General features: G+C 45.4%; 3 long non-coding RNA genes across 9 annotated transcripts in view; 2 read left to right on the top strand and 1 right to left on the bottom strand.

Moving 5' to 3' along the window:
- On the bottom strand, positions 1-18,128 carry LOC123385600. Its single transcript, XR_006598460.1, has 4 exons — positions 17,996-18,128; positions 17,033-17,192; positions 1,006-1,109; positions 1-460 (listed from the first exon to the last, which is right to left on the bottom strand). It is a non-coding gene; the product is annotated as an uncharacterized LOC123385600 (long non-coding RNA).
- LOC102901267 lies at positions 8,972-16,091 on the top strand. Of its 2 annotated transcripts, XR_002742539.2 has the most exons (4): positions 8,973-9,243; positions 14,488-14,703; positions 14,871-14,930; positions 15,066-16,091. It is a non-coding gene; the product is annotated as an uncharacterized LOC102901267 (long non-coding RNA). The 2 variants fall into 2 exon arrangements; XR_002157652.3 differs by having other exon boundaries at positions 8,972-9,243; positions 14,488-14,930.
- Positions 17,140-27,315, top strand: part of LOC109500016 — a 14,383-nt gene continuing 4,207 nt past the window's right edge. For 2 of the 6 annotated variants that reach the window (XR_006598456.1, XR_006598457.1), the window contains exons 1-5: positions 17,140-17,352; positions 17,932-18,945; positions 20,343-20,376; positions 20,538-20,728; positions 24,749-26,134. This is a non-coding gene — a long non-coding RNA (uncharacterized LOC109500016). Of the gene's footprint in view, positions 17,353-17,931; positions 18,946-20,342; positions 20,377-20,537; positions 20,908-24,748; positions 26,135-27,315 lie in introns of those variants that run through there. The other 4 variants (XR_002742540.2, XR_006598458.1, XR_002157653.3 and 1 more) reach the window with 4 other exon arrangements.

The raw sequence follows: 27,315 nt of genomic DNA on the forward strand, positions 1-27,315 counted from the left end.
ACAAAGCATAGTGGGGTTGGGCTGGCTTGGTCTGGATCACACCTCCACGGGGTATAGGTTTCTGGCAGCAGGTTACTTGACCTGTGGGTCTCAGTTTTATCATCTGTGAAATGGCAAAGATTATATCTACTGTACATTTGACTTTAAGAACTTGGAGATTGTGTGTGTGTGTGTGTGTGTGTGTGTGTGTGTGTGTATTGATCCAACACCATGGCACTGTAACAATATCTAGTTGTAGAATAGTTAGACTTAAGGAAGACAGCATGACTCTTCCTAAGCTTGTAGTCCATTCCTGAGAGTACTTCTGAAAGCCTTGGGCTCCAACAAAACCACTTACCCAGTGAGAAGTGAGACAGATTTGGAGATCCCTCTGAGTGGGAGGAATGACTGCCAGTCATGTTTCTCAACTTGAGGACACTGCAGACTATACATTTAACGACACCTGGCCAAAAACATTTTTCTAGATAAAAGACAGTTGCAACTCTGTTAATAATTCCATTTCAAAATGTTATTCCCCATGGATTGTACTAATTAGAATAATATGGGAACATTATCCCCCTCTTCTTAGTAAACCATTCAACTGGCATTAACCTTAAGTGGTGCATATATATGGCAAGCCATATTTATGTATTCATATTCACTAGTATACTTTGTTTAGGGTATAGGGTTTGCAACTGGTAGATAAAGCCTAAAGTAATTCTTATTAACTAAAGAATATTCTCTAACTCTGAGGAGGTTTGAGTAGACAGTATACCTATAGAAGCAAACTAGTAAGACCATCAATAATCATTTGCTGCAAATTTTATTTGGTTTCCAATCCAATTTGTGTGAACCAGATCTGCAAAGTTTATTTAGCTATATAAGATCTGTATTTCAGGTTAAAAGTATACACATCTCACAATGATTGCTGGTGATAAGAGGGGAAAGATAAGTTTGGACAAAGGATGGGTATACAAGGTACAGATTAGAAGTATTGCTTAAAATATAATTTCATGGATCCCTCACCATTTCGTAGGTTCATATGGATCCATTGCAGCATAAAAGGGCTCATATTCAATAATCCTTCACAATTTGGGAAAGCAGAAAGAGATATCTTTTCTTCTTGAGACCTGGTTGGCAAGTAAAACACAGGTTAGCCATACAGGACGGTTCGTGGAGCTCTTCCTCAGGTCTGCTGAAGTGTGAAAGGAACAAGAGAGATGGAGAAGTGTTCGTGCATGTGTCCACTGTGGCCCAAAGCAGAGCTTCTGGTGGAGCCTATGGCTCGGTTCTCCATAAGCATCACAACACAACCACGTCAGACAGGATGGTTTTCCAGCCCTGCCCACCTCACTACTCTACACAGGTCACGTGTGTGTGTGTGTATGTGTGCGTGTGCACGAGGAGGGGAAAGACATGGAAGGGGACTAAGACAACATGGTACATGTCCCAGAGAAGGGAAAAAGTGGTCTTTTATACTTTCCCTCTCTGGGTCTCTATTTCACTTCTTACCTCTTTCCTCTGCCCATTCACAGACCTCCTTCACACGTCCGAGTTTGACTGGACGTACTCGCCATAGAATAGATTTATGCATTACAAGGTGACCACAGCCCACACCTCCCCTCTGACCTCCAACTGATAGGATCTCTCCATTGCTGCCACCTTTCCTTCCTGAGTCCTGATCAAAGCATCTGCATATCACTTCTCTCCCCCACCCCCACCCCCAGGTCATATGTGTGACACTACCTCTACCCTCCCCCCCCCCCCAGATGTGCACTGCCGATCCCCCTGGCACCTCTGCACCACGGTCAGGGGAACAGAATGTTTTTGTATCCTCTCCATGGTGGATGCCTCCCTTCTGCCTCAGTGATCCACAAGCCATTTCTTTCCTACCAACGCTGCTCTCCGTTGTGCAGGGGCCTTCCCCATAAGGCCTGTTGCCCTTCTGCATTCAGAGACAAAGCTGAGGTTCCCCACCCCCCAAGGTTTCTGGAATTTCTTTCATTCTCCCATCTTCAGGGGCTGGGCCCAAAACAGAGTGGAATATCTTCCTCCGGAACTCACTAGCATCTGAGCCCAAACCAATCACCAACAGAGAAACTTCTCGTCTGTCCTAACATCATCACACGCTCTTCCCCACTCCATGTATGGAAGTTGTATGTCCTAAATTCCATAGACCATTTTCCTCCTTATAGTCAAGGTCAAGCTTGTGAATCCCTAGAGAAAATTCTCCCCCAAACTTCCAGCTCTTGTATAGAAACTGAGCCAAGATTTTGATTCTACTCTCGGCTAACCATCCCTTCCCCCGAGGTTTCTGCACAAAGAACACCATCAACGCCACCAGTGGTGGGGCAAGTAATGGGTACAGGGGACCACCGTGGAGGGAACCTCAAGGATTACCTCCAAAATACTATATTGCCAAGTTACCGGTGTCCCATTGTCAGCACTAACCCCAAAATGTAACCTCTGACTAGGAGAAAGATGGCAGCAGGAAAGAAATCTGGTTATGTTCCAGTATCATGGCCCACCAACAGAGGTGGCTGCTTTGCTACGTTTTCATATTGGCCCCATATTAAGTCACAGACTGGGTGGCTTAAACAACGGAAACATATTGGAAACGTATCGTCTCAGAGTTCTAGAAGCCAGAAGTGCGAGGATCCAGGTGCAGCCACGCTTGGTTCCTTCTGAGGGCTGTGAGGAAACTTTGTTCCATCTTCTCTTCTAGATTCTGGCGGTTTGCCGACAGTCTTTGAGGCTCCTTGTTTGCAGATGGCGTTCTCCCTGTGCCTTCACATTGTCTTCCTTCTTTCTGTATGTGCCTTGTTTTTTGCACATGGCATTCTTTTCGTAAAGACAAGATTCATATTCATTCTGCACATGGTAGTCTCTTTGCAAAGACAAAATATCCATATCATAGATTAGGAGCCCACTCTACTCCAGTATGACTTCATCTTGGCTTAATTACATCTGCAATGACTCTATTTTCAAATAAAGTCACGTTCTGAGGTACCAGTTATGAGGATTCCAATATATGACTGAGGTGCACGGCGGGTACACGACTCAACTCGTAACAGACCCTTTTCTCTTCCCCCAGTTGCTCTGAACAGTTTGAGAGTCAAAAGATTGGACCCAAGGCGGGCTTCTGCTACCTCTCTCATTAAAGAGACACGTCTTCTCTGTCTCAACCTCTTAATTCCGGAGAGCCATGTTTTTTACACAGCGGGACCTGGGATCCGAAACTCTGACTTGAGCAATCAACATGATTTACGATCGACAATTATAAGATCAAGACGACTAGGTGGAACAGGTCTAAACTGGTGTTTAACTCCACTTTGATTTGATTTGATTTCATTCCAGTGCCCACAGAGGCTCTTCTTACAACTGTGTCTTTTTTTATCAGTAATTTTCAGCTTTTAGGAGTAACCTCAATTTCATGTACTCATTTCATTTAGCCCCAAATTAAATTACCATTTATATTTAACCACAATTCCAGTGCTAATTAAGCCAAGCCTGTGGCATAACATCTGGCCGCAGTCCGTAACCTAGCATGAGTGAGCGCGTGCATGCCTAGGAAGTCCCTAGCTCGTTAATAAGCTAGCTCATTAGGTAACCCTTTTTCTTTCTCCTTTTGAAATTGCAGACAAGCCATACACGTTGTGAGGTCTGAGTCTGAGAGCGCAGGCACTAATAAATTCATGAACCCTTATTTCCAAGACATCCGTGTTCTCAATGTTCACTCCCCTTCCAGCACTGAGGTTGTGTTGGGGCAGACGCTGATAGCCCGGGGTTGTCTTGTCTTTAGATGGAGCTTCTCCTCATGACAGGAAGAGGGCGTGAGTGTTTCTTCCCTTCCCTGAAGGGGATCTAAGGACAATAAATGCTCCATCTTTCCTCCAGAATCATAATGGAGAGCAGGGTTTGATCCAGGACATGAAGTTTTAGAGGAAAAAGAGTCAGGTAGTTATTTTAAATACTGCACAGCTTCTGAGGCCCTTTCCCCCTCACCCCCTGAAAATTTGCCTGGTCGCACAGCCACCATGACAAGTGCATTCGGGTCCTCCTCAGCCACCTGGTCCCTGAGGAGCTGCTGGGACCCAGAGCCAGGCTCCCTGCCTTCCCTCTGCTTTCCTGCTGAACAGGCACCTCATTGTTTAGGGAGCTCATGTTTGCCATAGGCTAAAATTACCTCCTCCATCCCAGATTCACTTTTTCTGCCAGCTGACAGTGTAAAGATACTACCAGAATTTTTTTTTTTTTTTGCCAGATTTGAGTTACCTTTAATGTCAAACATATAGACGGCAAGGGAAATGGTCATGCATATTTCCAAATACATTGTATTATCTTTGGTATCAATTGAAAAATGCAATTTTAATGGATGCTGAACATTCAGTTTGCCACTCATGTTATACGGCTATTCCCACACAGCCCCAAAGATGTATTGGCTGATAACAAGGTTTATACTTGCTCAGATCACTTTTAAAAACCGAGGCCAAGTGGAGCATGGATAACCTCTCAACAGATCATACTAGCCAATGCACACAACTAGATTATGCAGCACGAGAAAACCCAAATCAGAGAAGCAACAGGGGAAAGTCAACGGAGAATTGTCTATAACAGCAGAATCTAGGGGACAAGCCAGAGGAACTGATCGACAGAATTTTAAAAGCAATAGCTGGGAAAATATTAGGATCCAGTTTGGGAATGCGTGCTAAGCTAAAAAACTAAAAGGATCAAGGAAGTAACAGGAAATCTGAGCAGCCCGACTGATTTTCCGCAGAGAGGGATTCCTCGGCACAGTACTTTTCTTGACGTTTCCAAATTCTCCCATTTAGACCTAGCTACTCGTTGGTGTTCACGCATCTGAAATATTGGATCTTTGGCAACTATGGTTACATAACGTTTGCATTTTTTGCAAGTTCATTATTCTATTATCTTTTAAAACTATGCAAAATATTGTCAACAGAGAGAAATTAATCATATTGCTCGAACCGGAATGCTTGATTTTTCCATAGTTACAGTATTTACCATGGAAATGGATGAACAGATAATCCTCGGGTCACCTGCTGACACCAATACTGGCTTGGATATGTTTCTGGAATGGGAAAGAATATTTGGCCAACAATGGTAAAAAATGAACTTCCACTCCTAGCTCAAACTTCCAGCTAGATTTCTAACAACTTCCCCTCCAAACACATACACCCCTTAAGAGTTTTCTCTGCTTTGTCCCATTTATTTCTGCCACTTACTCTGTAGTTAAGTCCTTTAGATTCTGCAAGCCACTGGAAATACACAGACTGACTGCATTTTTCTATTGGTTTCTTTTATTGCAATGTGGTACAGGAGTAAAATGCCCTGCAGTCTGATGGGCCATAACGAGAAACGGTCTTCCACTACCAAGACCTTGATCATGCGCTGGTGGATTTGGGGGGAATGAGATGTGTAAACAGCACGTCACTAACAGAGTAGTTTTGTAAGACTAAGACTGGATCTTGTTGTAAAACCAGTTGAAGTGGGAGAGTTTGTGGATTCAATTCATAGTTCATTCAATAAATATGTCATGAAAGTTGATATTAGGCTTGATATTGCTCTGGCTGCTAGAGATTTCAGCAATGAACGTAAGAAAGCCCACCCGTCAAGTAAATGATATTACAATATTTGTGGAGGAGGGGGGAATGGGAGACAGAGGATGAACAAATAAATAAATATGCAGGCGAGCAGGTGATACATTTATGAAGAGAACGAAACAAAATTGGGTCCAGGAGAGGAAGCGATGGCTGGCAGGGACAGGGGTTTGTTTTGTACGGGGGAGTCAGTGTAAGCCTCTGATAAGTGGTTATTTACGCTCCACCAACCCACCCCTCCCTGCCCCCACCGTAGGATTTCTTTACACAACCCATTCCCTTCCAGTCCACAGCCCACACAGTTGGCTTATGACCCTCTACCCCTTTGGGGCCAGAAAACAAAAAATGAGCATCATTCACCATTAACTTCAAAAGCCACTGAGCCAGGTATAAAACAGAAAGGATTTGAAAAGAGATGTGGTCTGGCATAATCGTTTCTGCCGCCTTCCCTCCTGGCATCCAGATTTGATAACATTCCTCAGGGCTGGGACGGGCATGGAGAGTTGAGTATGAAGCATAAACAGGGAATACATCTGACGGAGTTTCCCAGACATGACTAGACAAAAATCATGTCTGGATGTGTTTAGCTTTTAACTGAACGGGGCTCAGAACCAGAAATATACCTAATCGTTCTACTTCTGAAAAATCAAGTTAAATTCTGCCCCCTCCAGCTCATGACGACGAGAACCAGTTCCTGCCACACAAAACTAAACCAGTCAGTTGCGCGGGGATGTACAAGACTGCGTAAGAGCAGCAAGGATGCCATCAGCCAGCCTGCAAAGCTCCCCTGAAGATTTGTGTCGTGCACGGAAGTGTGAGCGTTGAAGCAAGCCCCGAGCCTGGGTCAGATCCCAGATGCCCCACAACTGACCAACTGTCGCTTAGGCTGCTGCTCCCTCCTATTCAAAACTGCCATAGTGATATCTGGCTTTATGTTTTCTGTGAGAATTAAGGTATTTGAACATTTGTAAAGTGCTAGAGTTGAAACTGCCATTGGATGTTGGTGGCTGCCAGGCCACATATCCGCTCTAGGGAAAGCCTCTCCAAGCAGGGTTTTTTTGTTTTTTTACTCTTGGTGGCCCTTGTCACACAGTGCCACGGGGGTCACACAGGTGCACAAGACGAAGATAACGAGGATCCAAGCAGGACATGAGGTGCCTTTGGGTAAAACTGAGCGGTGACCTATTAACATTCCCTTCCTTGGTGTGGCTGGGGCAGATGCACACACGAGGTGCTTGACCTGCTTCTCAATATGTCTGAACCACCATCCGAGCCCTCCCTGAAGCCTCCTCCTCCTATAATCCCCGTCTCAGGAGGCTCTGGGACTTGGAGTGACTTTATAGCTCAGAAGAAGCCGACAGCCCCATGTGGCTCTTGGTTCCCTTTGGGTTCTTGCCGTAAACCCTCATTTTATATAACCTTAAAGAGCACGTGAATATCTGTTTGCATCAATAAATAAATACAGCGTATAAACAAACCCATAAAATACAAGTAAACTAACAAATGTCATGCAAAGCTGTTCTTGGGCAAGTTGCCAACAAAGCAATAGGTCTTTTGGGATGGTGAAGGGGTGCTCTGCAGCTATGTGGGCTGTATCGTTTGTTAGACACTGTGTTTTATAACAGCAGGTGGAGATGAGCCCGTCGTCCGCCCCATGGACCCCTTCCCCTTCCTGGAAGTCCTCTCTCTTTAGAACCGGAAGTGGGTGCCTTGGCCAGGGAAGCATGGAGGGCCTCAGGGCTGATGGCAAGGTGGGGCTCCCTCCTGTGTTCCGGACCTTTGACGTCCTCTCGTCGTGGTCACGGGGGTCCTGGCCTCCCTAGGGACTTCGGATTAAGTCACGGTGGCTGTCTCAGAGCGTGTGTCTGAGGACTGAAGGAGCTGCTTTGGAGACCCGGGGAAGGGATGGAAGGAGCAGGGGCCCCCGCAGCTGTCTTTCTCCCAGAGCGGCCACCCCAGCGTGGGGTAGAGGTGCTGCTGCTCTCTGTGTGCCACATCCAGCTGCTGCAGAGAAATGGCAGTCCCCAACACACCCATAGCATTTGGAGTATGTTTAGTCACCTGCAGATAGTTACAAACTGTCCTGGAGGGGTTGGTGCTAGATGTTTTGGGGACCACTCTTCTAGACAGGAGAGCACTCCAGGAGCTGCCTAGGAGGAGACAGTTTTGGAGGCGCAGGGGGATGTGTTGGAGACGAAGCGTGCGTTCTGGCCAGAGAGGGACAGAGCCCCACCAGTCACCACCCAGAGAGGGCGACTCATTTAAGGGAGGTCAGCGTCTTCCAGAAACGCTCCGCTCTTTTCCTGACCTAAAAGCACAGTTTTCTATTTATCTTTTGTAGACCGGTCTCATGAACAATTCACTTTTAATCAGAGCCAATCGTCTTATCAGTAAAGTAGTTGAAAAAGCTTCCCGAGTGGAGGCAGACCAGACATTTGTGAAGAGCTGTGCCGGCTCATGTTGACAAAAAGCTTTAGAGACAAGATAAGATCTTTTTCAAGAGGTCTTTCCTTTTCTAATGAGAAAATGTTTCTTGCAATCAATGCGATCATCGCTCAGTAATCCCGCAAGCCTGGGGCTGAAATCTGTAGCTAGATTATTTTTTTGTTTTGTTTTTTTTTGGTCAGCCATATTCAAATTCTTTCAAGTTTGATGGAAGGAGTAAGAAGAAGGGACGGTAAAGAGGGTACGTCTTTTGTGGGTTTTTTCCCTCCTAGAAAAAGGTGGTAGTTACTGGAAAGGACAGTTTGAAAGGATGTAACAGATTCAGGCGCTCAGTCACAGCTTGATTTCCTCCTCCGTGCCCCCGCTGAGTCAGGCCCTGGGAACAGAACCGGCCACGGAGTTACAGAGTAGCTTGGGAGATAGACGTTTTTCAAATACCACGGAAACAGATGTGTAATTATGAGTCGGGCTAACTGTCACAATGTTCAGGAGCTGTGAGCATGTCAGGTGCAGATTGACCGATTCTGAGGGAGGGACTGGGGGTAAAGCTAACACGAGAGGGGAGGCATGAGTAGCGCCGGGCCTAGGGAATGGCATGTGCAAACATCCTGGGAGAGGATACAGCTCCGAGAATTCTTGGAGCAGAAAGAAGGCTGCAACATCTTGAGAGCAGGGAGCAAGCGACAGAGTGGGATGAAGGGAGAGTCTGGAAGGACCCAGACCACATAAGGCATCAGTGGCTAAAGCCCTATAAAAGTGAATGGAGAGGTTGGGAGGGCAGTGAGGAGCAGGGTGTAATTAGATTTACATTAAGAAAAAAATTTTTTTAATGTTTATTTATTTATTTTGAGAGAGAGAGAGCGTGCGCGCATGCAGGGGCAGAAGAGCGGGAGAGAGAATCCCAAGCATGCTCTGCGCGGTCAGCACAGAGCCCAACGCAGGACTCAGACCCACAAACCATGAGATCACGACCTGAGCCGAAATCAAAAGTGGGGTGCTTAACCGACTGAGCCACCCAGGTGCCCCTTAATTGGATTTACATTTTCAGGCCAACCTGGCTGCAGGAGGAAGGATTGGAGCCTGAGGAAACTCTGGGGCAGGAAGGCCTGGAGAGAGGCCATTGCGGTGGAGTTGGTCCTCGAGCCCCAGTCTGGAGAGGAGATGGCGGGGAGAAGGAGAAATGGAGCAGCCAACAGAGGTAGGGGTGAAATTGGGAAGACCCAGCCACAGACTGAATATGGGGGGGGGGGGGGAGTGCCAGGGTGGCTTCCAGGTTTTTACTGCGCACAGAACAGGAAATACTGGTTTTTCAATTTTGTTTACATTTCTATCAGTTTCCTAGAGCTGCCATCACAAAATTACCTCAAACTACGTGGCTTGAAGGGACAGAAATTTATTCTCTGATAGTTCTGGAGGCCAAAGGTGTGAAATAAAGGTGTCAGCAGGGCTGGGCTGCCTCTGAAGGCTCTAGGGGAGGATCCTTCCTTGCCTTTTCTTGCTACGGGCAACGCCAGTAGCCCTTGGCATTCTTTGGCCTACAGCTGCTTCACTCCAATCTCTGCATCTGTCTTCATGCGGCTTTCCTTCAATGTGTGTTCCGTCTCCATGTCTGAATCTGTCTCCTTTTCTTACTAGGACCCCAGTCATTGGATTTTAACTTGATTACATTTGCAGGTACTCTTTCCAAATAAGGTGACACTCACAGGTCCCAGGGATTAGGACTTAAGTATATCTTTTGGGGGGGACACAATTCAACCCACTACATCTTAGGATAATATTCTGTTGTAGCTGTTGATATTGTGTACAGACATTAAATTTGCTGATATTTTCCCTGAATCTCTCAGTTGTCCTCAGTATTGTTTTCCAACTTGTAGATTTCATATAGCATGGTCAATTTCAACAGCCCTACAAAGGAGTTCAGATTGGTGGAGTCCCTATTATGAATTCATTTTATAGCTTACTAGTTTCTCTATAATTAAAGACCTTTCTCACTTTCCTAAAAGGTCTTTTGGGTGAAGATTTCTATGGTTAATTTTATTGATGACTTTTATTTTTTTCCTACGGAAATATGGCAAAAGATTATCTCCAAAGATGATAACAGTAGAATTTTATTAAGAATATCATGTGTGTGACGGTCTTATTACCCTGAAAGAGGGTTTCACTGGTCCAGGTCCCCAGCTTCTGGAAGAACTAACATACCTAAGCCATGCCAAATTTGTGGTGGTTCTTTTATTGAAGTATACATGCCTCCAAATGCATTTCTCTAAAGACCCGGTCCCATGGTAAATACGGTGCCCTCAAGGCAGAACCACTAGAAGTTTTCCAGAGTTAAAGTATTGTGGCAAATCTCAAATTGTTGCAAATGCTTGTATATTTATCCGTGTTCATGTATGTAACTTTCCCTAAAACAATAGTTTGAAAAACGGCCCAATTTATTTTCCTAAGTCTTTAGCAAAATGAATAAATTATTGTAATTTTCCAATCCTGTAACTATGTATATTTTGTAAGTTTATATACCCAGAATATGATTTTCATCAGGCATAGAATTATTTACCTTTGTCACTTGGCCTATTCCATTTATTATAGTCTATACTGCTATCAGGGTTCTATCAATAGGCCTTCAATTTGGCCTCTACTAAGATGCATAGATTATAGTTCAGCCTACAGAGAGACCTGTCCATGTTCCTGTTGGCTGTGATAAGTAAACCCCCCAGGCCCCACTGAGATCCCTACCTGTTAGCACTTGGGTTCCTTGACCTTCTAAACCTCTGGGTCCCTTTATACCTCTGGGTCCCATAAAGTCTCAGGATCTCGAATATTGCCACTTAGTTCAGCTATAGCCATGAGCTTCTTAATCCCAAATTAATAACTAAACCTGAAGGTGATCTCCACACTATTCCTTTTTTTTTTTTACAGCTTTATTGAGACATAATTGATACATAAAATTATATAAGTTGAACATGATTTGACATATATATATATTAAAAAATGACTAGCACAATAAGTTGAGTTAATAAATGATCACTTCATATAATTAGCTTTTTTTAATTGAGATGGTGATGAGAACATTTAAGATTTACTCTCTTAGCAATTTGCAAGCATACAGTACAATATTGTTAACTTAATCACCATGACCCCCAGAACTTAATCATCTTATAACTGGAAGTTTGTACCCTTTGACCAACGTCTCTATTTTCCCAACTCACAGCACCTGGCAACCAGCATCCTACTGTTCCTATGAGTTTGACTCTTTAATATCCCACACATGAGTGAGATCATGCAGTACTCTTCTTCCTCTGTCTGACTTACTTCACTTAGCACAATGCCTTCAAGGTCCATCTATGTTGCTGCTCATGGCTTAATAATACTCATTGTATTTATATTCTTGCATTACATTTATATTCCCATTTTTATTTAGTTGCTGTGAATATCCAATTTTCCTAACACCATTTATTTAAGAAACTACCCTTTCCCCATTGCATATGCTTGGCTTCCTTATCAAATATTAGTTGACAGTATAGCACGGGTTTATTTCTGTTTTGTTTTTTTTTTTAATTTTGTTCTATGGGTCTATGCATCTGTTTTATGCTAGTACCATTATATTTTGATTACTATACATTTGTAATCTAGTTTGCGATCAGGAAATGTAAAGCCTCCAGGTTTGTTTTTTCTCAGGCCTGTTTTGGCTTTTCAGGGTCTTTTGTGGTCCTATATGAATTTTAGGATTTTTTTCATTTCTGTGACAATTTCCACTGGAATTTTAATAGGCATTGCAATGAATCTATAAATGGATTTTGGTACTATGGGTATTTTAACATTACCTTTTCTGATCCATGAACATGGGCTATCTTTCATTTATTTGTATCTTTTGGCATTTCTTTCATCAGTGTCTTATAATTTTCAGTATACAGATCTTTCACTTCATTGGTTAAATATATTCCTAAGAATTTTATTGTTTTTGATGCCATTGTAAATGTGATTGTTTTCTTTCTTTTTCAGAGAGCTCACTGTTACTGTGTAGGGATGATCTTTTATGTTGATTTTGCATCCTGAAACTTTACTAAATTTATTTGTTTCAACAGGTTTTTAGTGGAATCGTTAAGATTTTCTCTACATAAAATCATATCATCTGTAAATAAAGACAATTTTACTTCTTCCTTTCCAATTGGATGCCTTTTACCCCTTTCTATGTCTAATTGCTCTAGCTAAGATTTCCAGTACTATGTTGAATAGAGAGGATGGAAGTGGGCACCCTTGTGTTGCTTCTGATCTTAGAGGAAAAACTTCGTTTTTCACCATTGAGTGTGATACTAGCTGTGGACTTGTCATATATGTCCTTGATTATGGTGAGGTATATTCTTTCTATATCTACTTTGTTGAAGGTTTTTATCATGAAAAGATGCGGAATTATCCAACGCTTTTTCTGCATCTATTGGGATGATCATGTAATTTTTATCTTTCTTTCTATTAATGTGGTGTATCCCGTTTATTGATTTGCATATGCGAACCATTCTTGCTTCCCATGGATAAATCCCACTTGATCACAGTATGCTCTTTTTTTGAAAATGTACTGTTGCATTCAGTTTGCTAGTATTTTGTTGAAGATTTTTGCATCTATCCATATTCATCAGGGATATTGGTCTGGAGTTTTCTTTTCTTGTAGTGTCCTTATCTGGGTAATGCTGGCTTTATAAAATGAGTTTGAAAGTGTTCCCTTATCTTCATTTTTTTGGAAGAGTTTGAGAAGGATTGGTATTAACTCTTCTTTAAATGTTTGGGAGAATTCCCCCGTGAAGCCATCTGGTCCTGGAGCTGCTTTTGACTGGAAGTTTTTGATTACTAACTCAATCTCCTCTTTGTTATTGGTCTTTTCAGGTTTTCTCATTTTTAATGATTCAGTCGTGGTAGGTTGTATGCTTCTACAAATTTATCCTTTTCTTTAGGCTTTTCCAACTTGTTGTTGTGTAATTGTTCAGAGTGGTCTCTTATGGTCTGCCTTTCTGTGATATCAGTGATAATGTCTCTCTCCTCTTTCCATTAATAATTTTATTTAATTGAGTCCTCTCTCTCTTTTCTTCTTGGTAAGTCTAGCTAAAAGTTGATTTTGTTTCTCTTTTCAAAAAACTAACTCTTAGTTTTATTGGTCTGCACCATTCTTGAAGACTGATTCTGGCCAAGGTAAAGAGTCAAAAGGAATAAAGCTTCAATTTAGTAGCGGCCTGGGACATTCATTGATTCAATTCACCACCATCTGTTGAGCATTTATTATACGTCAAACGCCGTGCAGTAAACTGTGTACAGATGAAAGGCCAGGTATTTCCTTCAAAGAGCTCACAGTCCAGCAGGCGAGAAAGAACACAGAGTGGGCCATTTAGTAGAGTAGCAATTGCTTCATAGTGATAACTGGGAGAAAATGTACTGCTACCTCAGATTCTGATCATTCAAACTGAGCTAGATTACCCTATTTCCCTGGTCCTCTGGCCGATGAACAGCCCTGTCCTGTTGGAATTGATGCCTATACCGGGCATTTTCCCTTTAACCCGCTGTGTCCATCTTGTTCTGTGCTGGGTTCTATAGGCAGCTGCAACATCATCCATTGCCCTAGGCTTACAGTGGCATTTACAAGCAACAACTCAGAAGACAGAAGGAGGTGAGTTGCAGACAGAGTGTTGGTGGCTTCCCCAAAGAATGTAACTCCCTCCACATGGCCCCCTCTCTCTCAGGAATCCAGTGAGCATTTCTGGCCTTCCCCCATCAGGCCCAGGGGGCAAAAGGTCTCCTTGTTGAAATTGGCCCTATGGTGTTTCATCATTCCATGTTCACTTCTTTTAAGCTTATTCATGTTTTTGCAAATAATCGTAATATTAAACTTTCCTTAATTATCCCCATTTAATGTGCCATCTTTTCCTGATGAGATGCTTGTATCCTTGCTTTACCCTTGAACTTGTTGCTGAAGGTCATGGGTTGTGGGATCATTTCTAAGGAATGTGATAGGTTGATATTCGAGTATCAAAGTTTGCAAATTACCTACTTCTTTATGTCAGTTAGAACCGATTCAAATATATGCCTATGAAAGCATCACTCTCCCTGGAATTATTCCATCCTTTCTTGTGCAAGAGCGAAGGTGGAATCGCAGCCATCAGCTGGGACTTTCTCCTAAGTGTGACACACATGGGAGGACCATCTTGTGTCCCCTCAAAATTCTCCCCAGAATGGATTCCCCAGCCCTGTTCCTCTTTCTGGAGGATGTCCTGTGCACTTGTCCCTGGATCAATGAGGTTCTTAGTACATTTCCTGGATGAAATCTGAATGTCTGAACACCTGTGTTGGGATATAGCCTCTGCCCCACCCAGAGCCCCAAGCATACCTTCCCCGCCGCACCTTTGTTACATTAGCATTGTTTCTTCACAGACACATCTGCCTTACTGTTTTGCCTTTTCAGAAGACAGTGAAGGATACCAAGAAACCTGACTGAAACTCTGTAACTGAACACACCCTGGGGAATTCTTTTGCAAATACTACTGGGTTCGGGTGGGTTTCCATCACTGGCTTTGCCTGGACACATCAGATTCACCTTGAAGGAATTCACTGAAAGAAACCACCTGGTGCTATGAAGTTGTGTCGGAAACCACCATGACTTGCTTCAGTTGATCGGCAGGTAAGGAATGATGAATTATGATCTCAAATAAAAAGAAAGCACGTGAGCAGAAGAGGAAGGAGAAAGAGAGCAAGCAGCTCAGCCATGTAGGCAGATAAACTGTCCCAAGAAGCCTGTCTGTGGCCGTCTGGGAGAATGTTCCTCTGCGAATTCCTCTCTCACCACAGATCACAATAAAGTCAGAGACGGTCACGGTCTAGAGGCGGAGACATTGTTCTTTATTCCATGTAAGTCATAAAAATGGAAAGCCTTTTTCTCTTTTGCTAAGAGATCAGCTTACCAAACGGGTTTGGGGACGGGGGTGGGTGAGTAAATGTGGTCAATTTGATTAGAAGGTCTAGGAGCCAATTCTTTCTTCACAGTCCATTTCCTTTTTGCGAGAAATCTGTCTCTACAAAAGAACACTGTCCTGACTGACTTAATAGAAAGTGGAGTTTTAGAAGTTTATAATGGCACAATCGGATCCATAATCGCTGATTAACGTGAGATTTGTGAAGACACATGGTAAGTAAACAACTCCTTTAAGTTTTTAAAGCATTACGTATGACTGTATTTTTTAATGGCCCCTTTTAGCATGTGATGACCATACCTGGTCCCCAACTTATATTGGACCACCCAGGATAAAGGGACTCAAAGTGAAGGAAGGATCCATAAAAGACATACAGACGCAGGGAACAGGGATCACACCAAGTACTTAAACACCTAGCACAGGAGAGACTATTTTATCCATTCTGGAAGATTATATCATAAAGGATTATTCTTCAAACAGCTAAAAAGACACAAAAACAGCAGTGCTGTTTCTGTAAATACAATCTTGCACAAGCTACTACATGTCAGATTGATGAACCTCCTCCAGTTGATGCTGGCGTGGGCCCCGGGTCTAGCGCTCCCACTCACCATTCCTCCGAGGCCCCTACTTGGAACCCTGGCACTCTAAAGGAAACAGTTTGGAAACCTCTGGAAGCATTGGCTCAGCTGTTCTCCATATACATTCAAGACAGTCCAAGAGTAAATGGATTTGAGATATGGGAGTAGGAATGTCGGACAAAATCAAGGACTTTTAAAACATTGCACAGAAGCGCCCGAACAGGATTCCAGTGGCTCCTAATTGTTGATGAAAGGAAATACAAAAGCACCTCCTTTAAGGCCACCCAGAACTGAGCATTCTGCCTAACCGGGGAACCCGGAGGTCATGATCTGGCCTCAGTCTTTCTCTCCAACCTAACCTTCCACTGCTGGTCCGTCTCTCCCAGGTAGCACAACAGTGCCCTGTGCTGTCGGGTTCCCACCCACCGGCCGCATCTGAAATGGAGCAAGCCTGAGCTGAGATGTGCCAGAGAATAAAAGTGGATTTTGAAGATATAGTATGAATAAAGAATAGAAATGTCTCATTAGTCATTTTTATTGGGGCCCCCGGGGGGCTTAGTCAGTTAAGGGTCCGACTCCTGCTTTTGGCTCAGGTGATGATCTCACAGTTCATGAGTTGGAACCCCGCATCAGACTCTGTGCTAACAGCACAGGGCCTATTTGGGATTCTCTCTGTCTTCCTCTCTCTCTCTGCACCCCCCACCCGCCTCATACATGTGCACTCTTTCTCAAAATAAATAAACTTAAAAAAATAATTTTTACTTTAATTGCATCACATTTTTGACATGTTGGGCTAAACAAAACATATCATTAAAATGAATGTTACCTGTTCCTTTCTCCTTTTTAAAAAATGTGGCTGTGGAAAAAGCGCATTACCTATGTTGCTCGCTTGCACCTTCGGCTGGCATTGTACTTCCGTTAGCACGGCTCTAGCTGTGGTCACCAAGTCGGATGACCACAGAGGCTGGCTGGTGACACGGGTGGTCCCCCTGGGAGGTCCGCAGGCCGCAATGGGGACCGTGGAGTACGTGCCTACAGCCAGGCGCGAACAGGGCCTCAACTGTTCCTAGCTCTCCCAAGTTTGTTTGTTTTTTAATTCAAGTATAGTTGAAACATCACCTAAGTCTTTAAAGAAACATTGGCAGTCAGGTTCTAAGTGTGTGTGGGCAGTGAGTGAGCCTGAGCGCACGTGAATTGTCCAAATTTTCAAAAGTTCGCAACAGTCTCATAATTTTAAAAGCTAATGTAGCACAACACTGTTCAAGTTGAACGATACACTTCGGGAGGCCGACGTGACCCACAGCCGGCAGCGTGGGTGGCACGTTCACCCCCTCACCCTTCCCCCCTCCCCCACCTCATCACCCCCCCCACCTCCCCCCCACCCCCGCACTGCCTGCAGGTCTCCCTCCACCCCCAGCCCGGGGCCTCCCGGACCCAGACGGGCTGCATCCTACGTACCTACCTACGTTCTGGGCTCAAGTGCCCCATCCGAGGCACCTAAAGATACGGAATAGAGGGCTGTGCAATGACGCGATCAATAACGCTTCTGGAATCTTCTTGCGTTGGAAGTTCTTAAACGGGAGCAAGTTCCTGCCTTTCGGGGTCTGGGCTGTGGTCTTGCCCTGAAGGGAGAATGAGGAACCAGCTACTTTACCTCGAAAGACCCCCTCCTTCAGACATTTCTGCGAAACGTAAAACGTTCGTTTCGTCCTGCCAGATGGAGCCGCTGTAGGTTTTCTTCTGTGCTGGGGCTGAAAGTTGAAGAAGGAGGAGGAGGGGGAGGTGAGCAGGAAGGGGGGGAGAAGGAAGGGGAGGAGGGGGGAGAAGGAAGGAGAGGAGGGGGAGGAGATGAGGAGGAGGGAGGGGAGGGGAGGAGGAGGGGGGAGGGAAGGAGGAGGGGGGAGGGGAGGAGGAGGAAGAGGGGGGAGAAGGAAGGAGAGGAGGGGGAGGAGATAAGGAGGAGGGGAGGGGAGGCGGAGGGGGGAGGGGAGGCGGAGGGGGGGAGGGGGAGAAGCTGAAACTGAAATTCTGGAATGTAATTTTTAAATGAGGCCTGAATTCTAACCTGGAGCCACAGAGCCGGGAGGGGATTTGGATCTTCTCCCTTCCCTGCTCCTTGTAGCTCAGGTTGCAGACTGCACCACAGCGGGGAGGGTGGGTGGGGGGTGAACTAGAGGCCGGGTCGGTGAGTGGCCAGGCTGGGACCAGGTTGTTGCCGGGCCTGCCCTGAGTCCAGGCCCCTCAGGGGACCATGCGGAGCTGAGCGAGCTGCCCAACCCCGCGTCCTGAGTCATGAGATCAGGCGGGGTTATAAAACCACCCTTGCCCACACTCTGTTTTGTGGCATGTCCGATGTTTTAGAAATACCGGAGGTCTAAATTCTGTACGCAGTTTTTAAAAATCTGGTGATTTGAAATGTACTGACTTGCGTTTCAACCCTGGGAGTAAACGTCCTTTTCGGTGCCCTGCCGGACCTTCGCTTCACCAACTGTGCAGACTCGGCGAGAGGAGGACGTGGTCTGGAGACACAGGCACCCGCAGGGTGGCCTACAGGTCGGCCGCTGGCCCCCTGCGCTTCTGTCCTGCCCCAACCTCAACAATTATGACGTTTGAAAATTTTCCGCTTTTCAAATAACAATAATAAGCATTCGTGAAAAACCCGAAGTACTTTATGTCACCACCTGGAAGCCAGCTAAAGTGCCCACTGCGAAAACAAGGAAGAAAATACGAAAATATGCCCCAAAGAGAAAGAATTAAAAATCGACTCTTCTCTGGGAGAAAATGAAATCGAGAAGCTCAAGACCAGGACCTCTGAGAAATGAGTATATTTGGGAAAAGGTTTGATTTTCCAGCCACTGGTGCCTCAGCTTTGGGCTTTCCATTTGCTGGGCTTCTCCTAACACCTCCGGCACCCAGCAGCGTGTTCACGGGGTCACCTGCTTCTGGTAAACTGCGCACACGGGATATTTTGGCTGCTGCGGTCAAGACACTACCTCTCTGCACTTGAACTTCCCTTTTGTCACACTTCCCTGATGTCAAGTAGCACTGGCGAGTCCAGGGGAGTTTTGGAGATCTGTCTTCTTAAAAGAGAAGCTGAGTTGGAGATCTATGTATATATTTAATCTCACAGTGTCTCCCATGTATATAGTTAAGTCATGGCCATCGGTCCTGATCCAGGAAGGGCTTCCAGGAATTCTCCTGCCACGCACCTGCTGACTTACCCAGCTCAGACAGAGGTCCAGGGATACGGAATATCACCATGTGAACGGATCCTCCAGCACCAGACCTCGGACGCAGGTGGGCAACGGAGGAGAAACCCACTTTGACATGAGGAGTCACCCCGTGGGAAGCTTTCTAGCATCAGGCATGGAAATTGTAAGTTAAGGACTTAAGTTCTCACCAATGCTTATTCAAAATTAAAGTTTTCCCCTACAGAGAATATACTCCCTAATGCAGTGTATGGTATTATAAATGTGAAGTGCAGCTTTGCCTTGTTTTTGCTTTGTTTTGTTTGGGAATCCTGCAGAATAGCATTTATCAGAACTCCTGTGTCTGAAGTCCATCCCTCCCAGTCCTGGCCCTATTGGTAACATACCTGATCTTCCCATGAATCAGGCATCGGTTGATTTATTAACACGAGCGGAAACTAAAACCTGTTTCGTGGACCAGCCCATCTCAGCAGCTATTGGTCCTTACTTGAACTTGTCTGTTTTGCTAACACTAGACTGTGACTCTGACACCAGCTTCTGGCCTCCCTTCCGTCTTGTCAACTCTCTAAATTCCATTCCTGGCTTGGGAACCCTGGTTGTGCTGTGCTGAGTTTGTCCTCATGTTCCCTCTCCACCCAGAGACAAGGGGCCCTGTCCCTCTCAGAATCTCCTGGGGCTCTGGCTTCTCTTCTCTGTGTGCCTTTGTCTTCGCTCATGCTGAAGTCCTGGCTTACAGTGTCATTGCTGCAACCTCTCTGCTCAGTCCCCTCCTATTTTTCCAAGTCTGCCTGCTTGACCCTGAATGTTGATTTTTGGCTCCAGATGGGTAGCCGCACCCCTCCTCCATGCTAGGCCAGTTCCCGGAGCCCAGGCCAAGGCCAGATCCCTGGACGCCCACTGCCAAGGAAAGAAATTCGGACACACGCAGTTCAGTTTTGCTTTTTCCCTTGGTCTGAACTTTCCTGTTGCCCCAGATGAGCACTCCCGCCCTCTGCAGAATATCCCTGGCTCGCTCCAACGGTGGTAGGAAGATAGGGTTTGGTGACTAAGTTTATCAGGATGGAAGAGTTGCGAGTTACCCGGCCCAACAGTCAGGCTGAGGCTAAGGCATCATCAGCATCCTGCAGAACTCAGCATTGTTAACCCCTGGGTCCACCCAGCCAACCTCCCTTTGATCTAGAAACGAATCAGCTTTCCAGGACCAGGAATGCCATATGGATAAACTTGAAAGGGATTATTTACTCCGCAGGCCTCACTGTCTGATTTCATCTTTGTTTTGGAACATCCGCGGGAAGGTCAGGCATGAGAAAGTGATCACACTCGTGGATCCTGTTGTCTTTCTAGGTGGTGCTGTGTTGTTTTTGTTTGTTTGTTTGTTTGTTTTTTGTCATCCAGAATGAAGAGGTACAAATGGCTAGTGTATTCAAGAAAACCTTCCTAACAGTTTATGGTTACAGTGAACATAATCCAGACACTTTGATATAAGACAAGTCATACAGGAAAAAATATTTTTGACCACAAAGTGATGGTAATCTCTGAGACACAGCATTTTGTTCATTGCAGGAACTGTTCTCCAGTGTTTCACCGACCCTTAAAGGTATGTCAGCACAGCTGGTAACATCGCAAAGGCAACTTGAAAGAGAGCGCCTGTCAGGCACCCTATCTCAGAAATTCAGAAGCCGATGAGGAATTAATGATATTATAATTCCAAATTTAAGTGGTGAAACATCCCAATTCTCTACTTCTGTTTGATTCCAGACAAGTAAAAACACATTGAGAAAGTAGCCTTTGGTCTGAATCGGACCGAAGAAACCTAAGAAGTATGGGGAACTAGGAGGTAGCAGCTTCATGGACGGCAGAGCTCCCCTAGGCTTCCTCCAGACCCTTGCGGTGGTGAGCCTTGGCTGAAACTGCCACCATTCGTGGATGGACACCAAGGATCCCATCTGGTAAAAGGACCACAGGCCAGAGTGACATGGCCAGCATGGGTTGGCCTGTAGTCTATCCCAGGAATTCAGGGTTCTTTCCTGAATTCCTTTTGAAACAGCGATCCCAACAAACAGACCGTGTGGAGCATGTTTGTTGTCTGAAGCCTTCAAAGTTAAAAGTCGTATGATGTTGATCACGATATGTAGTGATTTAAATATTGCGCTTTGCTCCTGTTACTAACTCATTTTAGATCAATTATACCTCAACTGCACTAAGTCTTTCTTGAGCAGGTGCAAACTACGTCTGATGCAGGCTCTGAGGTCCTGGTGCTATTTGGGATGTGATGTCCCCAAACCCAGACCTGAGCACAGGGTGGCTGCGGGGGGTAGGAAGCGGGACTCCATCACTAGGGGCAGTGAGAGAAGCCAATGGGAGTCGACTCTTTTGGGATGAACTAAAGTCAAAGGCAGGCACCTGGTTCGACTGAGTCACTGATTCAACAAGGAAGGCAGGAAATCCACTTCCAGGTGGGAGGCAATGGGAAAACAAGTGAGGAAGAGAGAAGGGGATCCAAGCAAAGTGTAAGAGACATAGTTTTGGGAAATAAATAATTCACAAGTACTTCTCAAATAACCAGTCTTTTCTAGCCTCATTAATCTGTGACTACAAAGTAAATTGCATTTCCTTCTAATATCATAATTTTATAGTAAAAGTTCCCTAGTGCCTAATTGGCCATCATAACATGCCTGATTATGTCACCCCAGTTAGTGTGTTTTTAAGTACTGCTTCTGTTGGTCATCCGCTGTCATTGGCTCCTCTCACTGCACCCAGTGATGGAGTACCGCTTCCCAATCAGCAAAATTAATGGCTAAAATTAACAACTCAGGCAACGACAGATGTTGGTGAAGATACGGAGAAAGAGGAACCCTTTTGCACTGCTGGTGGGAATTTATCCAAAGGATACAGATATGCTGATTTGAAGGGGCACATGCACCCGAATGTTTATAACAGTGCTATCAACCAACAATAGCCAAAGTATGGAAAGAGCCCAAATGCCCATCGATGGATGAATGGATAAAGAAGATGTGATATATATATATACAATGCAGTATTACTTAGCAATCAAAAAGAATGAAATCTTGCCATTTGGAACAAAGTGGATGGAGCTACAGTGTATTATGTTAAGTGAAATTAGTCAGAGAAAGACAAATATCATGTAAGTTCACTCATATGTGGACTTTAAGACACAAAACATAAGGGAAGGGAAGCATAAATAATATAAACTCAGGGAGGGGGACAAAACATAAGAGACTCTTAAATACAGAGAACAAACTGAGGGTCGCTGGAGAAGTTGTGGGTTGGGGGATGGGATAATAGACAACAGGCAAGTGTTTGGTGAGCACCAGGTGTTATATGTAGGGGATGAATCACTGAATTCTACTCCTGAAATTATTATTGCACTATATGCTAACTAACTTGGATATAAATTTAAAAATTAATTAATTAATTGGTTAATTAAAAAAACCAAGTACCCTCCTTAATGCCCATCACCCATTTAGCCCATCTCCCCACCCAACACCCTTCCATCAACCCTCGGTTGGTTTTCTGTATTTAAGAGTCTCTTATGGTTTGCCTTCCTCTCTGTTTTTATCTTCTTTTTCCTTCCTCTCTCTGATGTGCATCTGGTTTGTTTCTTAAATTCCACATATGAGTGAAATCATATATTTATCTTTCTCTGACTTATTTCGCTTAGCATAATACACTCTAGTTCCATCCACTTTGTTGCAAATGGCAAGATTTCATTCTTTGTGATCGCGGTGTAATATTCCATTGTGAATATATGCCACATCTTTTTTTTCAACATTTATTCATTTTTGAGAGATAGAGACAGAGCGTGAGCAGGGAAAGGGCAGAGAGGGAGGGAAACACAGAATCTGAAGCAGGCTCCAGGTTCTGGGCTGTCAGCTCAAAACCACAAACTGCGAGATCATGACCCGGACTGAAGTCTGGTGCTTAAACAAATGAGCCATCCAGGCGCCCCGATACCACATCTTCTTTATCCATTCATCAGTTGATGGACACTTGGGCCCTTTCCATAATTTGGCTATTGTTAATATCACTGCTATAAACATTGGGGTACATGTGCCCCTTCAAATAAGCATTTCTGTATCCTTTGGATAAACTCCCAGTACTGCAATTGCTGAGTCACAGGGTAGTTCTATTTTTAATTTTTTGAGGAACCTCCATACTGTTTTCCAGAGCGGCTGCACCAGTTTGTGTTCCCACCAGCGGTGCAAAAGTGCTCCCTTTTCTCTGCATCCTCACCAACATCTGTTGTTTCCTATTTGCTCATGTCCATTCAGACAGGTGTGAGTTGGTATATCAATGTGGTTTTGATTTGTATATGCCTGATGATGAGTGATGTTGAGCATCATTTCATGTGTCTGTTAGTCATCTAGCTGTCTTCTTTGGAAAAGTGTCTGTTCATGTCTTTTGCCCATTTCTTCATTGTACTATTTGTTTGTTGGCTGTTGAGTTTGATTAGTTCTTTATAGATTTTGGATATTAACTCAGGGGCCATTTTAGAAGCTGCCCTCTATACCACACTGCTAGATAAGTTGCTAAAATCCCCTGGCTTATTGCCTGGCTCCCACCGCTGTTATGACTGCTGCTTTGGTTGTCAGTGGCCCTAGGAGATCACCACACAGATGCTCACAGCTCCCCATAGCATGAGTGAAATGGGGCTCTGCCCCAAATGACACTTCACCAAGAGCCCCTGGGATTAGGAAATCACAACTCACAGAGTAAAACACAGCTGTTTCTGAAGGGTCTGTTCTTAGGGTTCATACACAGGCCCCCGAATGACCCCACAGGTCCCCTCCCAGGGAGCTTCTTACCTGGTCCCAGCCCAACCACATGGCAGGGCCTGGGTCACATCTCCATGAGAACTGCAACAACTCTTCAATTTTCACAGTCTTCCTTTTCTAGATACCTCGCCTCAGGATTAGTGTTTCCCCCAATGACTGAGGTTGAAAACATCCATTGTTTTTCAGTGAAAAGCCCCCTGCCATCCAGAGTGTGTGGTCTGACTCCTTGAGCTAAACAGAACAAACACAGCCCATCAAACACTCCAAAGTCCAAAATCACCCATTGTCCATTCTCTCAGTCCTAGTTATTCAGTAAAATGCCATGCAGGGGACCTCAGTGTCCAGCCCAGTGTGTGTGCCATGCTTTTCCATTCCTCCTCCTATCATTCCCTCCAGGGTCAGGGGAAGAGAAAATCAGCTAGGTGTCCCTGCTGCCCTTGTCTTTACCTCCCAAAGTCCTAGAAACAGTTCTTAGATATGATCACACTCTAAGAACAATAATGTTCAAGCACAAGGCAGCCTAGCTCCAAGGGGGAACAGTGCTAGTAAAATGCCCAATTGACATTACTAGCAGCAACATTCAGCCTAGAGCATCTTAATTTGGGTTACTTTATTGCATTCAGGGTTTCATCAGGACACTGTCTAAGCAGTTCTTCTAGAAGAGGAATTAGAAGATATTCTAATCTCTACCTCAAAAGATAGAAAACCGGGGCACCTGGGTGGCTCAGTCTGTTGAGCATCCGCTTCAGCTCAGGTCATGATCTCACGGTTCATGGGTTTGAGCCCCACATCGGGCTCTGTGCTGACAGCTTAGAGCCTGGATCCTGCTTTGGATTCTATGTCTCTCTCTCTCTCTCTGCCCCCCCCCCCAACTTGTGCTCATGAGTTCTCTCTCTTTCTCTCTCTCTCCTGCAAAAATAAACCTTAAAAAAAAAAAGAAAAGCTTTTTGGCTCCCCAAACCTCATTTTCCCAGCTTCAAAATAATGCAAACTCCAGTCCCCATCAGGCACTCTTACACAATCTCCAGAGTGTTGGGCAGGGGTCATAGGGAGGTGGGGGAGGTGGTGTTCAAAAGTCTGGGGGATATTCTGTGGGCTAAAGCACCCTTCAACATGATCAATGGGCCCTTCACTCTTTCAAGCTTCAGGTGGTACTGTCTTCTACTGTTCCAGAACATAATGAAGGAATCTAATGGTCGCTGTGCACGCAATTCCATGCAGAGTCTACATGGCAACTGGTCATCATTATCGTTATCACGACATGAAGCCGGAATCCATGGAAGGAGCAAGGCACACAGCTGTGGGCTGCAGCTGACCTCTCCCCTTGAAATATCCGACACCCCCAACACTGTGCTTGAGCCACCCGGGAGAGAGAAAGGAACTTCCGTGATTGGATACATAGGTGGCGGCCACCTAACCAAGCTTTCTCCCATTTTCCGTCACCTGATACTTCAGAGGGCGCTTAACAGATTGCCTGGTTTTGGGTGTTGGGTTCTGTGGTGTATGTCACTGTAGGTGGGGACAGGATGGTTAGGACAGTGAAGAAGAGGCACTTGGAGGGATTCATCATTCTGGTCAGACGTGATTGAAGGGGGTTTATACTCCTTTTCAGGAGGACTCCTGGCGTGTGAAGGTTTACAGGGCAGAGAATCTTGGTGCGGAAGGGTTGAGGAATAGTGTTCCCTGCTCTGGCTTGGTCTGTGAAAAATGCAACAGCGCCAGATGCAAGCACTGCCAAGCACAAATTTATACACTTCAAAGAATTTTTACTTTTTCAATCAGAAAAAGACATGAGATTCCAGACTCTAGACTCTCTATTTCAGTCCCAAATTGCCAAATTGCTGATGTTGCAGTCTTTCTTAGAATTTGTTTGGAGAAAGCAGCAAAGGGACGAAAAGGAAAAACTGTGTTTTACCCAAATGAGCTCCCTGAATTTGTAGAGTGTGTTATTAAGCAAAGCTGTGTTGGGGCAAGAATCATTTTACATTCCTAAAGGGTGACGCTCTGAGGCTCTTCAGCCTCGGGGCTGGTAAAACTCTGGAGAGAGGACAGAGGAGGAGAATTCAAAAATAACGGAGAATCTGGAGCTTAATGTGGGAAGGAGGAAAGGTAAGCACTTTCTAAACGCTCGCCCAGCCTTCTTAGCCCACATGACACTGGCTGAGTCCCAAGCGCCTGGCCAGCTGCAGAAGGGCAGCCCCTCACGGGGGCGGAGCTTGTGGCGCTGAGGCCCCTCCCACCAGTCAGGTGCCCCAGTGCCTGCAGGAAACAAGGCCGGAAAGTCTCCCTGCGGCTCCCCCTGCGTGCCTTGTTTAATGCCCTGATTCATATGGACTGAACCCTTCCTGACACACGGGCTACCTAAATATGAAATTCCCTCCTTCCACGAGCATTGAATGAGCACCTACAGTATACCAGTCAGAGGGTCCCCACGGCCAACGCACTACGCATTACGTCATCGAAGGTCAGCCAGACGCTGCCTGGGCTGCAGCCTGCAGAGAGCACGGCGGGGGCTCCAGGTGGAACAGTGCACAGAGAGAGGGGGGAACCTTGCTGCAGGTAACGTCCATCCCCGGTATGTCATCTGTGTTTAGTTTGGTCCTTTGCACGTAATACTCTTCCTGGTTTTATTCCTAAGTGGCCTTTATTGGGGGAGCAAAGAGAAACAACCTCTAGTGATTTATAACTGCTGCGTAGACCTCCTGAAACCCAAGCAAACATCCTGTGGATAAGTTCATGGGTCAAGTTGCCGGGTGTCTGACATTGCTGGACACCGAGAAGTCCAAAAAGACAAAAAAGACAAAAGAAAAAAACTAGAGAAAGAAAGCCACCGAGTCTGGCGTCAGGGCATTTCTCGGCCAGTGAAGAAACAGCCCTGGAACGCGCCGTACAGTGCGGTTTGGGGTTTCTTCCAGAAGAGCCTGGGTGCGGGAAGGTGCAGGGAGGGCCTCCTGAAGAGATTGCGGCACGTGCTGCACACTGCAGCCGGCCAGAAGGAGGAGGAGGTGGGGTCCGAGGGTGGAGGCCCCTGGCGGCTGGACCGTGGCAGGTCCAGGAGCAGAGGCCGGGTTCATGTGGGTGCAGGGAGTGGGTGCGAGCCCCGGGTGGGCTGGGGAAGTGAGGGCAGGAGGACAGGGGGCCAGAAGGTAAAGTCGGTAGGGTCCCCGGTCCTGGAGGCCGAGGGGCCAGCCCAGCTCTCTGGATTCTATGCACTTGGCAAGGCCAGCCGATGAAGGACCGGTGACGGATTTTAAGCTAGGGGTTAATAATATATACTTTTTAAAAAATCCTGTGTATTGGGGTTCATTTCCCAAGTCCAAAGGAATGCGTGCTCTTTGAAGAAAAGTTGGAGAGTCCAGAAACACTAAGAGAAAAGTTAAAGGAAATGAAATTAATGAAAAATGAGAAATCACAATCCAATCACCTAGAAAGAATTGTAAGCATATTAAACCATGAGCGTTGAGCGTCTCCTTGCTGTATTTTATAGATACTGGGGTTGGTTTCTGGTCAGGGGGTGAAGAGGAGAGAGTCCCCAGGGAGGTCACATCATCCCCCAAGGGGAAAGGAAAGGAAACCGCGGCTCCGAGCCCACGCACAGGGTTTCTGTCCACGCAGAGCAGCAGTGGTGGTCACCATTTGGCGGAAGATCTGTGTACCTTCTTCCAGATGAAGAGAAGGAAATTTATACGCTGTGTTGTCTGAGAAATTCAAAGACATTGTGAAAATATCTTCAGTAGCTG

This window comes from Felis catus, chromosome B2, assembly GCF_018350175.1.
Source record: "Felis catus isolate Fca126 chromosome B2, F.catus_Fca126_mat1.0, whole genome shotgun sequence".
In the NCBI taxonomy this organism is placed as follows: Eukaryota; Metazoa; Chordata; class Mammalia; order Carnivora; family Felidae; genus Felis; species Felis catus.